This window comes from Myotis brandtii, unplaced genomic scaffold (genome assembly GCF_000412655.1).
Source record: "Myotis brandtii unplaced genomic scaffold, ASM41265v1 scaffold158, whole genome shotgun sequence".
In the NCBI taxonomy this organism is placed as follows: Eukaryota; Metazoa; Chordata; class Mammalia; order Chiroptera; family Vespertilionidae; genus Myotis; species Myotis brandtii.
In genome coordinates, this window is record NW_005355753.1 from 127,269 (window position 1) to 140,910 (window position 13,642).

Here is a 13,642-nt window from a genome sequence, read left to right on the forward strand (position 1 = left end):
GGGGGATGGGAGCACGCAGAGCTCCCTGTCCTCCATGTCCTGGGCCTGCTGCAGGTGCGGGGCTGGGTGCACACAGTGAGCATCATCTCCCTTCACTTTCATGGCTTTGCATCTCTAAGCCTGAGAGCTAGCTGTCCCATCAGAAAGATCCCCACTTGTTTTCCTAACTGTCCAGCTCCCACGTCATACTGAGCCCTCCTCTGTTTTGCTGACCCATAGCCTTTCTCCAGAGAGGTAGCATGATTTTGAGCAGTCTCTATCCCTTTACCCTGCTCGCCCTGCCAACTGGACCTGTGCCCGTGAAAGACCAGGCGGTTGTTCACCAAATGCCTTTGCCTCACTCCTCCCACAGAGTGATACATGCCTTCTAGCCCCCAGGTGTGACGCTGGGCCATGTGCCTTCTTTGGCCAAAGAGATATTGGCAGGCATGACGTAAGCAGAGGCCTTGCTGTGCTTTCATGGTTTGGCTTGGCTCTGGAGCCCCTGTGATAACCTGGGAAGGACGGGCACTGAGTGGCCGCTGCCCATCCAGCCCAAGCCTGAGAGCATGGAGTGGCCCTGAACCTATCCTATAGCCTGGACCCAAGGCTAGTCAACCTTCAACCTGACAGTCTCTTCTGAGGCACAATTGATCTGTAGAACCCGTAGGCATGAGAATAAATGCATGTGGTTGTGAGAACAGTGTTTTTTCCCCCTTAGGTGGTTTGTTACACAGCACTATTGTGTCAATAGCTGACTGATACACTGGACTAGGAAGCGAACATTAACCTCGTCCCATCGCCCACGATTATGTTAAGAACAGATTTATGGTTCCTTTTGCCAATCTCAGTTCTGTTCCTCCCCACCAACTCATGTCCCAGCCTGCCATGCACCCAATCTCATGCGAGATATATAACACAGCATATGTACTCCGTGACCAGCCTATGTACCCTGTGACCAAGGAGGGCAGCAGCAGTGCCATCCCCAGGAGTAATCAAACACTCTGCAACACAGGTGTGAGCACAAGGATGTAAGAACAAAGTTCATCCGACTGAAGTTCAGACAGGAGCGTCCACAGGATGAGGCTTTAGTTGAAAAGCCTGAAGGCTGCTTATAAAACACCCTCACGCCTTTTGTAGGTAGAGGTATAATTATTTCATTATGTTTTCCTGTGAAGTGTGAAAACTCTCTTTACCAATCCTCTTAAATTAGTTAAATATAATATTCAGCGAGACAGGAGACAGAGCAATGTTAATTGAAAGTGGAGAGGTGTTTATAGGTTGATAGCAGCCAACTATGACTAAAATGAATGTGTGGGGGTGCCTGCAGCAGCCTGATACCCCAAGTCCACTCTGCATTTCCAATGGGGCGCTTGCTCCGTGGGCCACAACTACAGGTCACCTTGGAGAAGATCTCTTTGAATGGAGTCGAAGGAGATGCAATTTTAATTATATTCTGTTTGTAAGATTTTGCCTGGTGAGATGTTAAGGATAATGAGAGAATTTAAGGAAAATTCATCTCACCCTGCACGGGTTGCTGGTACAGTTGTCACTGAGCCTGCCCCGCCCAGTCTTACCTTCGACAGCCAGGGTTGGGGCCGCTGCATGGCCTGCACAGGCCACAGGTGGGCTCCGGGGGCAGTGCCACGGAGAGTGCAGCATGTTCAGAGGCACAGACTGGCCCAGGGCTTGGTTCTGCCCATTCTGGTCAGATGCAGTGTCCGCCCTTCTCTGCTCTGCTTCTGCTCGGAGTGGGCGCTCAGCAGTGTGGCCAGTGCTAGGCCTCAGTACTTAGTGAGTGAATGCGGACCCTCCCCCAGCTGGGCCTGTCTGCCCAGCACGACCAGCTGATCAAAGACCCCGCAGATGCATTTTGATCACTTCCTTCACTTCCCCGGGGGAAGAAATGGCAGGACCACGCTGGCATCCAATCACATCTTTCTGTGTTTATTTAGAACACCTAGGGTGTGCTGCTAACTATTCTTTTATGGACCAGCCTGGCAAGTCTGGCTTAAACAAAAAAATAACCTTTCACAGACAATGGAGAGATGATTCCCTTTGTTAGACAGGCAGCCTGGGTTTTTGGAGGGGAAGCAGAGATGTTGGCATCGCTTACTTAGGAACAATAGGCAATAATAATAATGGCCGACACCACTGCTTTCCCATAAAGAACCTGATGGCACAGTGTGTGTCCTCGGGCCCAGCCCCTGTGGCACCATCGCCACACAGGGCGGCAGGGCCCAGTTGTCTGGCTGGGCCGTGGCCAGTGAGCGCGCCCGAGACTGCATTCCCCTCGGGGCCTGTGGCCGTGCTGATGTTCGCCTGGGTCCCCCGAGCACTGAACCGCAGCCCGTCTTTTAGACAAACACCCATTTTTAAAGGTTTTCTACATCATCATAAGGCTGAGTCCACTCCTGGCTGCACTTAATTTATTTAGCATTTTAGTTCTTCATGAGGATGTCTTCTGTGGAAGTTTCGTTAACCGCCCGCCAATCCGAAAGAGCCTGCCACTTTGACCATGCTGCCCGATTTTATTTGCTTACTGTTGTAACTATATGCACTTCTGGTCTTCATTCATCTATTGGTTTCTTTGTTTTCCTTCACTGGACTACAAACTCCATGAGGTCAGGGTCCTTTTTGCTTATTCGCTGCTGTGTCCCCAGTACCTGGAAGGGCATAGGCCCATAGTAGGTGTTCAATAAAACTTTGTTAAAATAAAGAAGTGAAGGCTGAGTGAACGTGAGTTCGTCCCTTCGGACCATTTCTGAACGATCTCCTCCACAAACAGATACCATTCTCTTCGGTCTGCGCTGAACGTCTGTCTTCCTCGCCCGTCATGGTCTGGACTGCTCCTCGCTTTGCCTATCTTTGTGGAAGCTCTGGTGTTGGCTGGGCCCATAGTGGACTGTGCACCCAGAGCCTGCACAGGTCAGGGCTGGCCCAGTGAGGATGACTGGAAGGTGGCTGAGAGATGCTGATACGGAGATGAGATAGAGAGAGATGCATTTCAACAGGAGAAAATTGGGGCAGGCAGAGAAATTGTAGAAAGGCCCTGAAATGGAAGCCAGTGCAGGAGGTTTCACCCAGTAGGTGCTTTGGAGGAGGAACCACGTGAAGATGTCCGGACCTGGGACAGTGAGGCTCTGGGATGGGCTCTGGCAGGGTGACGAACGAAAGTAAAGGTTGGACACGCATGGAGTCCACCAGCAGGCTGCAGGGGCCCACTGTCTGCACAGCTGAAAAGCAAATTCTCATTATAGAGATGAAGTGTAGAGGTTCTCTGTTAGCCTTCAGCCAGGCCCAGAGCTTTGTTGAAACTTTCCCCTCAGTCCCCAAACCAGCCTCACCTGATTGGCATGCCTTCGGGGGTGGATCCTGGCCAGCTCTCCTTTGCAAATCCACTTCACCCGTAAATGCCTTCGAGAGCCCAGGGATAGGGCCTCATAACACTGCACTCTGTGGGCATGCCTGCTCCCCTGCTGAATTCTCGCTCCGCCCTGGAGTGCCTGGTCCCTCCCCTGACCTGGGCTCGGGGCTGGCTTGCGGGTGGGAGCAGAGCAGCCACGGGGAAAGATCTGTCCCGCATTTTGGCCAACACTCCCTCCCTCTCAGCCTTGATTTCTTGGGTGGATGCTTTCCTGCCTGCCATTCTTCTTGTCCAGTGTGTGCATTCTTCAGATTAGATCTCGCGCCTCAAGTCCCTGTGCCCTGAGAGATGAGGAGGCAGCGAGTGTCTGACACCTTCCTTGTTCCTCCCCCACAATCTCAAATGTTCTCCAGGTTGTCAGTGAGAGAGTTTGCAACAACCTGATTAAGAATTCCCCTACCATCCGCTTCTTGTCCTTGTGTATTCAGGGAATGTCCTGGAATCTTCTAAAGGCTTCCTCACATTATCTTCTGAGCTGCCTAATGCTGCGGGGCCCTTTTCTCTCTGATACCTCATCTCTGGCGCTATAAATGCCCTGGTGGTGGGGGTGAGGGTGCTGGTGGTGGGGAAGGTTCCAAAATCCACTGAAATCATCTCTAAACGCCAAGATTCTGGGCTGTACCTAGTGCGCCGCTCCTAAATCCTGCTCCCGTTTGGACCTAGACATGGACAATGTGGAGTGTTCAAAGGGTCTCAGAGAGGGGGTGGGAACTGAGATTATAAAACAAATTAGGAGAATTTAAAATTTTTAAAAAAATTTCGTCATCTCCTGGGATGAGTATTACAGCTTTCACCCTGGTCAAGGGAGTGAACATGCCGCCCAGACTTTGGCACACCCATGCCAAGTGCTTTTGTATGTGCCCGCCTGAGTGAGCGCCCAGCATCTCAGACAAGCCCTGAAGATCCACGCGGGGTGTGAGAGGGTGCCCAGGGTCTACGCCCAACCCTCATTTCCCGTTTCTCCTCCCCCACTTCACCCTCTCACCCTCCATTCAGCTGAGATGCGACTCAGCTTTTCTGAACGTACAGCCCCCACTTGTGTCTCCCCTGCACGCCCGCCTCTCCCTCTCCTCTGTCTGCAGACAGCTGCAGGAACCCGCTCTGTGAGACTTCGCACCATCCCTTCCCGGGGTCTCCTCAGCTCCTAACAAGGCCACAGTCCTCAGTGTGTCACATCACAATGACCTTTTAAATGGAATTGTTACTGTACAAGGGACCTGTGGTCCTAGAGGCTTCAATGTTTAGCAAAGAGGACGAATTTCCCTGTGGGCTGACCTCTCTGACCTCTTATCCCCCACCTTCCCTGCCTCTGCCTGCTGCACCCCCAGGCCTCCTGCAGGCTGGATCCTGGCCAGGTCCTGAGCTAATCCGACCAGGCAAGGGGTCCGGCTGGAGACAGGCCACTAGATGGAGTCTCGCTACCATCGAGCTGACTCGCTGGGAGCCTGGGGTGTCTGTGTGCCCAGGATCTCGCCACCACCGTCCACCCCTCTGCGGCATTTGCATGGGGCGTGTCTGTCCTTCTCTTCTGGATCTCTGTCCTGCCGCTGCCCTGACACCTGCCGGCAAGGAATGCCCCTTAAACGTCAGCCCCGGCCCCAGGCCTATTTTAAAGCCACCGTCTGGAGTCCCCCGGAGAATGAATTGACCACCTCAACCTCCCCCCTCTGTCCTCCTGACTTTGGGAATCCCCCTTGGCCTGGCCTCACCACCAGGCAGGCAGCCCTGCTGCCCACCAGGGACGTGGCTGGCGTGGGAGCATGGAGAGTGGTGTGGCGTTGGGAAAGCCTGTGTCCCCACGAGAATGGGCAGGGCTGGCAGCCTCACAGGTCTGAGGGAGGGTTGAATGACGTCAATCCTGAGCACGTGTCAGCATCGAGAAAGAGGCCAAAGCAGGGCGAGATGCTGCTGCAGATGGCGGTGCCAGGGCCCGCCGGTCTCCTGTGGCCGTCCCTCCCACGGACGCCTCTTAGCCACGCCAGTCCGCCCATTTCTCTCCTGTCTCCTCTGATGCTCGTCCACTCTCCTTGGATCATTATTCCTGAGTCAGACACGCCTTGTGCGTCTGCTGGGCCCGAGGGGCACCGTGGCCTGTGGTCCTCCCGGTAGACCCTGCCCGTGGACGAGGCTCACAGGCCCAGGCTGGCTCGGGCCGCGGCATTTTGTGTAAACAGCAGCTGTAATCCAGCCGCAGCGCCGACACCCTCTTATCTCCTGGTAGATAGGATGCTGCTTCTCAGGTGTTGCAGGGGGGAGATTCAAGGTCAGAACAAACAGACACGTAAAATCAATTTTACCTTGGGAACCGGCTCCTTTACAGAGCGCGGCCTGATAGGCATCGCCTGTGCCCGGCGCAGCCCACGGCGGCTTCGCGGAGGCTGCTCTCAGGTCTCCTGGAGGAAGACAGCACAGGGCAAACCAGCCGCCCAGTGTCTGTGTGCCGGGCGGCTTTCATTTCCTCTCCTCCCCTCGCCCTCCCTCCCACTGCTCGCTGGCTGCCTCTTTGCGTGTTTTTCCTTTGCTTCTCTCTCCCCTCCTCCCCTCTGATTTTCTAACAGCCTGCCTCTCGTTTTTCCTGTCTTATCTCTGTGCTCTCCTTCCCTCTCCCCGTGTCTCCCTCCCCTCCTCTCCCCAGCCCTCTCTGCTCTTGTCTTCCATTTAAAAAAAAATGTTTTTATTGACTTTCAGAGAGAGAGGCAGGGAGAGGGAGAGAAAGATAGAAACATCAATGATGAGAAAGAAACATCGATCATCTGCTTCCTGCACGCCCTCTATGGAGATCGAGCCCCCAAACCCAGGCATGTGCCCTGAATGGAAATCGAACCCATGACCTCTCAGTGTGCGGGACAACACTCAGCCACCCAGGGACAGCACTCAGCCACCTCTCCCCTTTATAATCTCTCTCCCCAGCTTCTCTGTCTCTCATTGTCTCTTGTCTTCCCGTCTCTGTCACTGTCCCCATAGGGTGGCAGACAGTTGGACAGTTCTGTGGATTTCCTCTGATCAAGGGCCGAGGGTTATGTGGGCACTATGTCTGCCTAACAAGGCGGTTTATGGAATCCCGGTTGTGCGAGGTGATCCCAGGATGGAGGAGGCAGGCGTGGCCTGGGGTGAGGGACAGCGGGACCACGAGGGCACTGGTTATGTCTGGGGGCTTAGACACAGCGGACCTGAGTGCGAATCCTGCTTCCTCCTGGTGCTCTTCTCCGGGAGTCAGAGACGCAGGAGCACCCGTCTCTGTACCCGTGAAATGGAGCCATACTTTCAAAATGGGAATGCCATGAAATAATTAACAAAAAGCCCCCAAAACAGTGCCTGACAACTGGCAGGTTCTCAGTAAATATTTGTTGGGCAAATGAACTAATAAATTAATGATGGACTTCATGTGGCCCCTGGCACATGGCAGGAGTCCTATGAATCATTATTATCAGTGAAAGGAGACGCGCTGGGATATGTGCCTGCTCGGTGCTTTGCAACAGGGGCTTTGCAGACAGACTCGGCCGGGCTGGGCAGGGGCAGAAATGGGGTGGGGACTAACGTGCCCCTTGGTGGTCCTGTCAGACAGGGGCAGGCGACCTCCTGTTTCAGCTTCTATAACCGTGATCTCCCGCCAGCGTCCTTGCAGCCCGTACCATCGGGCGAAGGTGACACAGGAGACCGGGAAGGAGCGCGCTGTCTGAGACGCTGTGGTTTTCCTCTGAGGTGCCCTGAGGACTGGCCTGGCTCCTGAGTTGGAGTGAACTTTGCTCTGAGTGAGGAGCAGGGCCGTGCCAGCTTGCAGATCGGCGGACCCGTCAGGAGGCGGTTCACCTCTGCACCTTAACGTGCTCATTGGAAACGGGCTTACTTGTTCCTGTTGCCCCCCGGAAACCCCGTTAAAACAGCACCTCTTACAGTGTAGTGTCTGCCGTGGCACCTGGAGCCCAATGCTGCTTTTTTTTTTAATGTTAGATTTTCTGTTTCATTGGCCGGAGCTGTGTGTCCGTGCAGGGGAGGAGGTGACCAACATAGTCAAGGAAAGCCTAACAGGACGTTCTTATAGACATTCGCTGGTGAGGGTTCCCACCCAAATGAAACCGTGTGACAGTGACTATATATACACACATGTGTGTGTGCGTGTGCATGTATATATGTGACTTTGGTCTGCTTACATAATATTTAGGAATTTTATTTTATTTGGAAACTGGACATCTCATTTAAGGGTGAGACTCTGTCTTTCCAACGGCTGTTTCCTTACCGGACAGGAGGGAGCACACCTCGGGACGCCTGCCCATCCTCACAGCCGCCGCCGTGGGAGAACGAGGCGCAACCACAGAGATGATCCACATCCCGGCCCGACACCCAGCAGGCACGTGTCCCAGCGCGTCCGTCTCCGAACCCGCCCTGACTGGGGGCTCGGGATGCACCAGCTCAGCCCCGCCCTTCCCAGCAACAGAAGCCGAGGGGTTTGCGTTCCCAGGTGGCGCTTGGCGCTGTCGGCTCCGGGGACGGTCCGGACCCTCTGATGTTGAGGCTGCATCTGATCTCATTGGTGGGTCCGAGCCAAGGGCCAGAGGACCGATTGCTCAGGGCGTGTCCTCTGTCTCTGACTTTCTTCCTGAGTCCCCAGTGCTGGATGCCACCACTGGAGTCATCATCTCTGGGTGGTGGGTCCCTGAAATCGCATCATAAAAATCCCCCGGGGTGTGGTAATGTAACCCCGGCTGAGAGCCACTGCTAAAGGCCCGGCTCCCACCCAGCCCAGCCCCAGCCCAACCAACTGAGCACTAATGCTGCCCACACCCTCGCAGTGCCTCCTGCTCTCCCGCAGGCCCCGCCCCTCTTTCCTCCTTCTCTGTTACCTTCTCGCCTCCTTGACCGTGGCTCTCTCCCTCTTCACTCTCAGGGCTGGCCAGGCTTGGACTAAATCGATGATCCTCAGCCTGACCTATAAAAGACTATCTTGTAAACTCTCAGCTTCCATGTGGGGCTCAGATTCTAATGAGACCCGCCTCCTATTTTGTAGTTAAGAAGAAACAAAGCTGCAATAATACTGAGTCACTGGCTTCTGATGGAACATCGGCTTCGACCAGAGGTTGGTCCTGGGTGCAACGCTCTGGTGCAGGTGCAGGTGCAGGTCCTGGCACCCGCTAGCTCTGTGGCCACCCCCCCCACCCAGAGGAATGTCCACAGTGTGGGTGTGTGTGTGTCTGTTCTAAGGTTATCAGCAATCTGCTACACTTACCTACTTTTGAAAAAGACGGGTCAACAACTCACACACTGGATGCTTGGTTACTGGAAGGAAGTTACTAGCAGTAACACCGCTGACGGGTCCTGGGCACCCAGACATGGCAGGTGCTGTCAGGAGGGCTTTCCTCACTGTGTGGGCTCATTTCATCCCAGGGGCCCAGAAAGCCGGGCCCCTGCCCTCGACTTTGCGGAGGAGGAAGCTAAGGTCAGCGAGCTGAGCCTCAGGTGAACCAGGGCAGAGCTGGGATCCCAACGCTCATTTCTGACTCCAAATCCCAAACTTGCACCCACCACACTGCACACACCTCCCACTGCATTCCGGACGGACAGCACCAGGGAGTGGCGGAACCACAGTCATACAGTCAGGGTTCTCCACCCCTGCAGACCAATAGGGTAGACATAGGATAGACACAGGCGTATAGATATAGACATGGTTATGGATATGGATATAGACACAGACACAGACACAGACACAGACACAGACACAATGTAGACTTGGCATAGATGATCTAGATCTAGATCCAGATCCAGACACAGATCTTTCTCTCTGGAAGGAGACGTGCTATAATCTATCGGCCCCATGACTGCGGAGGTGGACAGGTCCCCCATCACCATCTGCCGCTGAGGACCCCGGAAAGCCAGTGGTGCATTTCAGAGGCTGGAGGCTGAGAGCCACGGTGCCGACTGCAGCTGGGTCTGAAGGCCCGAGGACCACTTCAGACCAGGCCCCGCGAGGAGAAGATGACGTCCCAGCTTAGGCTGTGGGCAGAGCGCAGGTTCAACTTTCTTCCACCTTTTTGTTCCATTCAGACCTTGATGGACTGGTGACGCCCACCCACTCAGGGGAGCCCCTCTGCTTTCCTCCGTTCACCCATTCAAATGCGATCCTTCTAGAAACCCTCACACACGCCCAGAGGGAACATCCGCATCTCCTGGCCCGGTCAGGGGGACATGTGAGCCATCACCACAGCTGCCCGGGGCGTCTCGAGGACAGTGCGTGGTCCCGGGCAGCCAGGGCCCATCAGCGGCCTGGGCAGCACCGGAGGGTCCCACTCCTAAGGAGCTCCAGGCACTGCCGCTGCGGCTGGTCTGCACACCCTGCCTCAGGAGCCAGTCGACAACTGAACAGGTCTCAGAGGATCAGGGTGATGAGTGTAGGCCCCTAGGGGTGGTCCAGGCTGTGGTCAGAGTCCGCCCTGACATGCGAGCTCCCCCCTCCCTGGTACTCACAGAGCTGCGGCCAATCGCCTGCTTGTTTCAGGCAAGGCCACAACAGGCCGCGGCTCCCAGGAACCTTCCAGGCTGCAGTCCTGGTCTAACTGGGCTCTCTTCCTCCTCACCCTCCACCCCCTCCACCTCCCTGCCCAGCCAGGACCCCTACCTCCCTTTCCTGGGCACCTCTGGAGCCAGCTCTCCGAGGCCCAGGGGGTGGGTTGCAGGGCTCTAAGGCTGGGCACTGAGCCACCTGGACCTCTGGGCTCACCCTCCCTCTTGCTCCCGCCCCAAGTTATGAGATGCCCTCTGAGCACCAGGACTCTGGCCTCTCTCCTGCCAGCCTGCAGCCCTGTCACCTCACGAGATGGAGACTGAGAGGCAGAGCCTGGTTCTGCTGCTGCGCAGACAGGCAAGGAGGCCAGTGTGTCTGTGGGAAGAAGACATGCCTGTCAGGGGCATTAATTTTTCAGTTTGTGTTCAGATGTGCAGGCTCCTGTCAGCCTCAGAGCTGAAGGGTGGCTCTGAGTTTAGAACATAATTTAATTCCAGGCGGGGCGCACCTGGCTAGGGCCGCCAAGGAAGGGCTGGGGGCAGGAGGAAGGTGGCTGGAGCTAATGCGGCCCCCAGCACCTGGGGTGGTGCACATGGGATGTTATTTCACTTTACCGTTATTTCCCCTATTTATTGATTTTTATGGGATGTCATTTTCTTAATCCCTGCCACTCTCCGAGGGTGGTCGTGCTGTCCCCAATGCAGAGATAATAACATACAGTGATCCTATTCATCTAACAAATATTGATCAGAAACGACTTGATGTTGTGGCCCTTGCGGCACAGTGGCCGCCAAGACAGACACCGGCTCTGCCTTGTGGGGCCACGTGATCTGCTTGGGGAGACGACACCTGCAAGGAGAGTGGGCATTACAGTAACTCAAGCTGAGAAGCAAACAGCCACGGGCTGAGGGGAGGATGCGAGGTGGAGGTTTCCTTTGCACAGAATGTCCCGAGGCCTCTCTGAGAAGTGACGGCGCAACCAGTAAAGGCTGAGAAGCAGCCAGTCGTGAAGAAGGGGGTGGGGTGGGGGACAGTCCTGGCAGGTGGTCGGCACCCACGGGCTGGGAGGGAGACGAGGCCTGGGAGAGGCAGGCGGCTGTAGAATGTGGTCAGGAGAGAGGTGAGGGGTGAGGCTGGAAGACACCAGGGTCCAGGCCACGGGTCCTTGCAGACCATAGTGAGTCTGGATTTTATTTGAATTAAAACTTAGTAAAATGTGGGATTTTACCCCAGATCTTCAAGATTTCAAAGCCTCGATTGTTTACTATTAACAGTGATGGTTTCCAAACATATATTTTTAAAGCAATAGGACCTTGTTATCAAATGAAATCTTATGAATATTTTCACCCAAATACAAAATAGACAGAAGATATGTAGGTCTGGTTTGAGCACAGGTTTGGGGACCCGTGGATCTAGCAGCTTGGCCTCTTTCTCACCCCTGCACTGAGCCCCAAGGCAGCAGGCAGACTGATTCATTCATTGCCGTGTTTACCTGCTTATGGAGCAGGTGCCAGGCACTGTGTGGGGCACAGAAATAGAGCGATGCAGGAGGCACAATTCTCATCTTCAGGGGCCTCACCATTCTGGTGCAGGAATCCCACGTCGACCATGGAATCACAGTGAGGCACAGAGAGGATGGAGAATGGACATTAACCAAGGAGGGAGACTCTCATGGATCCCTGTCACCTCCCAGGTTAATTTTATTTTGTGTCCCCTCCTTTCCAATAGCACCCAGAATTTCCCAGTGCCATGTTCTAGGGGTGCTGACCCCCCTCCTCTCCATAGGCGAGCTCTCACTGGCTCTCAGGACAGTGACTGAATAGAGACGGAAGCCGTGTGCTCGTCGGGTCAGTAAAGGCCAACCAGATTCACTCGGGGGTGTTGGCTGGAAATACTGAGAAAACGGAAATTGCCCATTTTTCTGGATTTGAACCTGGGAGTATTGAGTTCTGGGAGCTGCTGGTGGTGATTGTACAACCCAAGAGGAAGGCTGCTGAATGGGACAGACAAGAAGGAGTGACGCTGAGAAGCAGGGGCAGGCCCGTGTCGTGGTTCTATTGCTTTCGTGCTGGATGGAGCTGCACCGGAAGCTCACTATACCTCTGGGATTCTTTTGTAATGTAATTTACAACTGTTAAAACTCACCGAGGATGATTTGGATTTCTGTTATTTGCAGCCAACTCATCTACAAATATGCATTGGCCTAGTTTGGAGAGCAAGGGCAGGGCTTCTTGAGGAAGCTGCCTTTAAGGGGAGCCTCAGAGAGTAAGAAAAAGCTATGCAAATGGGGAAATCAGAGAAAAAGGCATTTTAGGCAAAAGGGGAAAGGAGGCTTATCCTCGAGCTTCACAATTTGGTGAGGAGCCACTTTGCACTTTCTTCCGGAATCTTACATTTTTCTGAAATGGAATCTATGCTCCATTGCCTCATTCTGCTCCAGTAACCTGGTGGCAGAATGAAAACCTGCGAAGAGCTCAGTGAGGGCCATGGGTCTGTCTGACAAAACTTGCTTTGCAACGTTGGCTTGGAAGTTTCAATAACATTGGGTATGAAACATGCTGAACCTGGGTGGCAGAATGAAAAGCTGCAAAGAGCTCAGTGAGGGCCATGGGTCTGTCTGACATAAATTGCTTTGCAACTTTGCTTGGAAGTTTCAATAACATTGGGTATGAAACATGCTTGGCACATAGTAGGTGTTTAACAAAAGGCACTTGCCATTTTGAACAGCAGATGCTTTTAAAGCCCCAAGTCAAAGGCCTCTGAATCTTGTGGGTTTGTGTCCACATTTTTCTGTCCTTTCTGTGCCTCACTAAGATCAGGGTGATAGAGAAGATGGTTTGTGTGGACAAGGAAGGTCCCAGAGGAGCATCAGCTGGATCTCACCAGATGGAGAGGTGGGATGGGAATGTACGTGGAGGACAGGGAGTGGAGAGGAGGAAGTGGGGAGGGAGGTCTCAGAGAGAAAGATGTGGAGACGAAAAGGCATGGTGTAGACCAGTGGTCGGCAAACTCATTAGTCAACAGAGCCAAATATCAACAGTACAATGATTGAAATTTCTTTTGAGAGCCAAATTCTTTAAACTTAAACTATATAGGGAGGTACATTGTTATTAACTTAATTAGGGTACTCCTAAGGCTTAGGAAGAGCCACACTCAAGGGGCCAAAGAGCCACATGTGGCTCTCGAACCACAGTTTGCCGACCATGGGTGTAGGCCCATCTGATTTGAGCCCTAAGGACACGAGGGGCATGAGTAAGAACGGGAGGGACTGTGAGGTGCAGGGACCCATGGGGTGACTCAAATGAGGGCAAGAACCTCTAACCACATGGTTGGTTCCTCTGGCAATTGGCCCCCATCCTGGAAGGGTCCCCTCATTAGCATAAACTCACGTGTGGTTGAAAGTGGCTCATTATCAATAAGGAAAATGCTCCCAGCTCTCCATCACTCAGGACATTCCAAGGTTCCTAGGGGATCTGTCCAGGAACGAGGGACAAAGACCAAATACATATTTCTTATCATCCCAGGGAGGAGCCTGGTTGGGTCACAGCAAGGGGGAACCGAGGCAGGAGCCCCCTCTGGTGGCCTGGACCAACCCTGAGGTGGGAAGCTCAGGGCAGCCTGGTGAGGCAGGGCGCCACCTGGCATCTGGCTCCTGCATTTGACTGGCAGCCGAGGAACCCGGGCTGGGGCGGGGCTACGACCGGCGGGTCCTACAGTCCATCACTTTCTTTTTCTGGGAA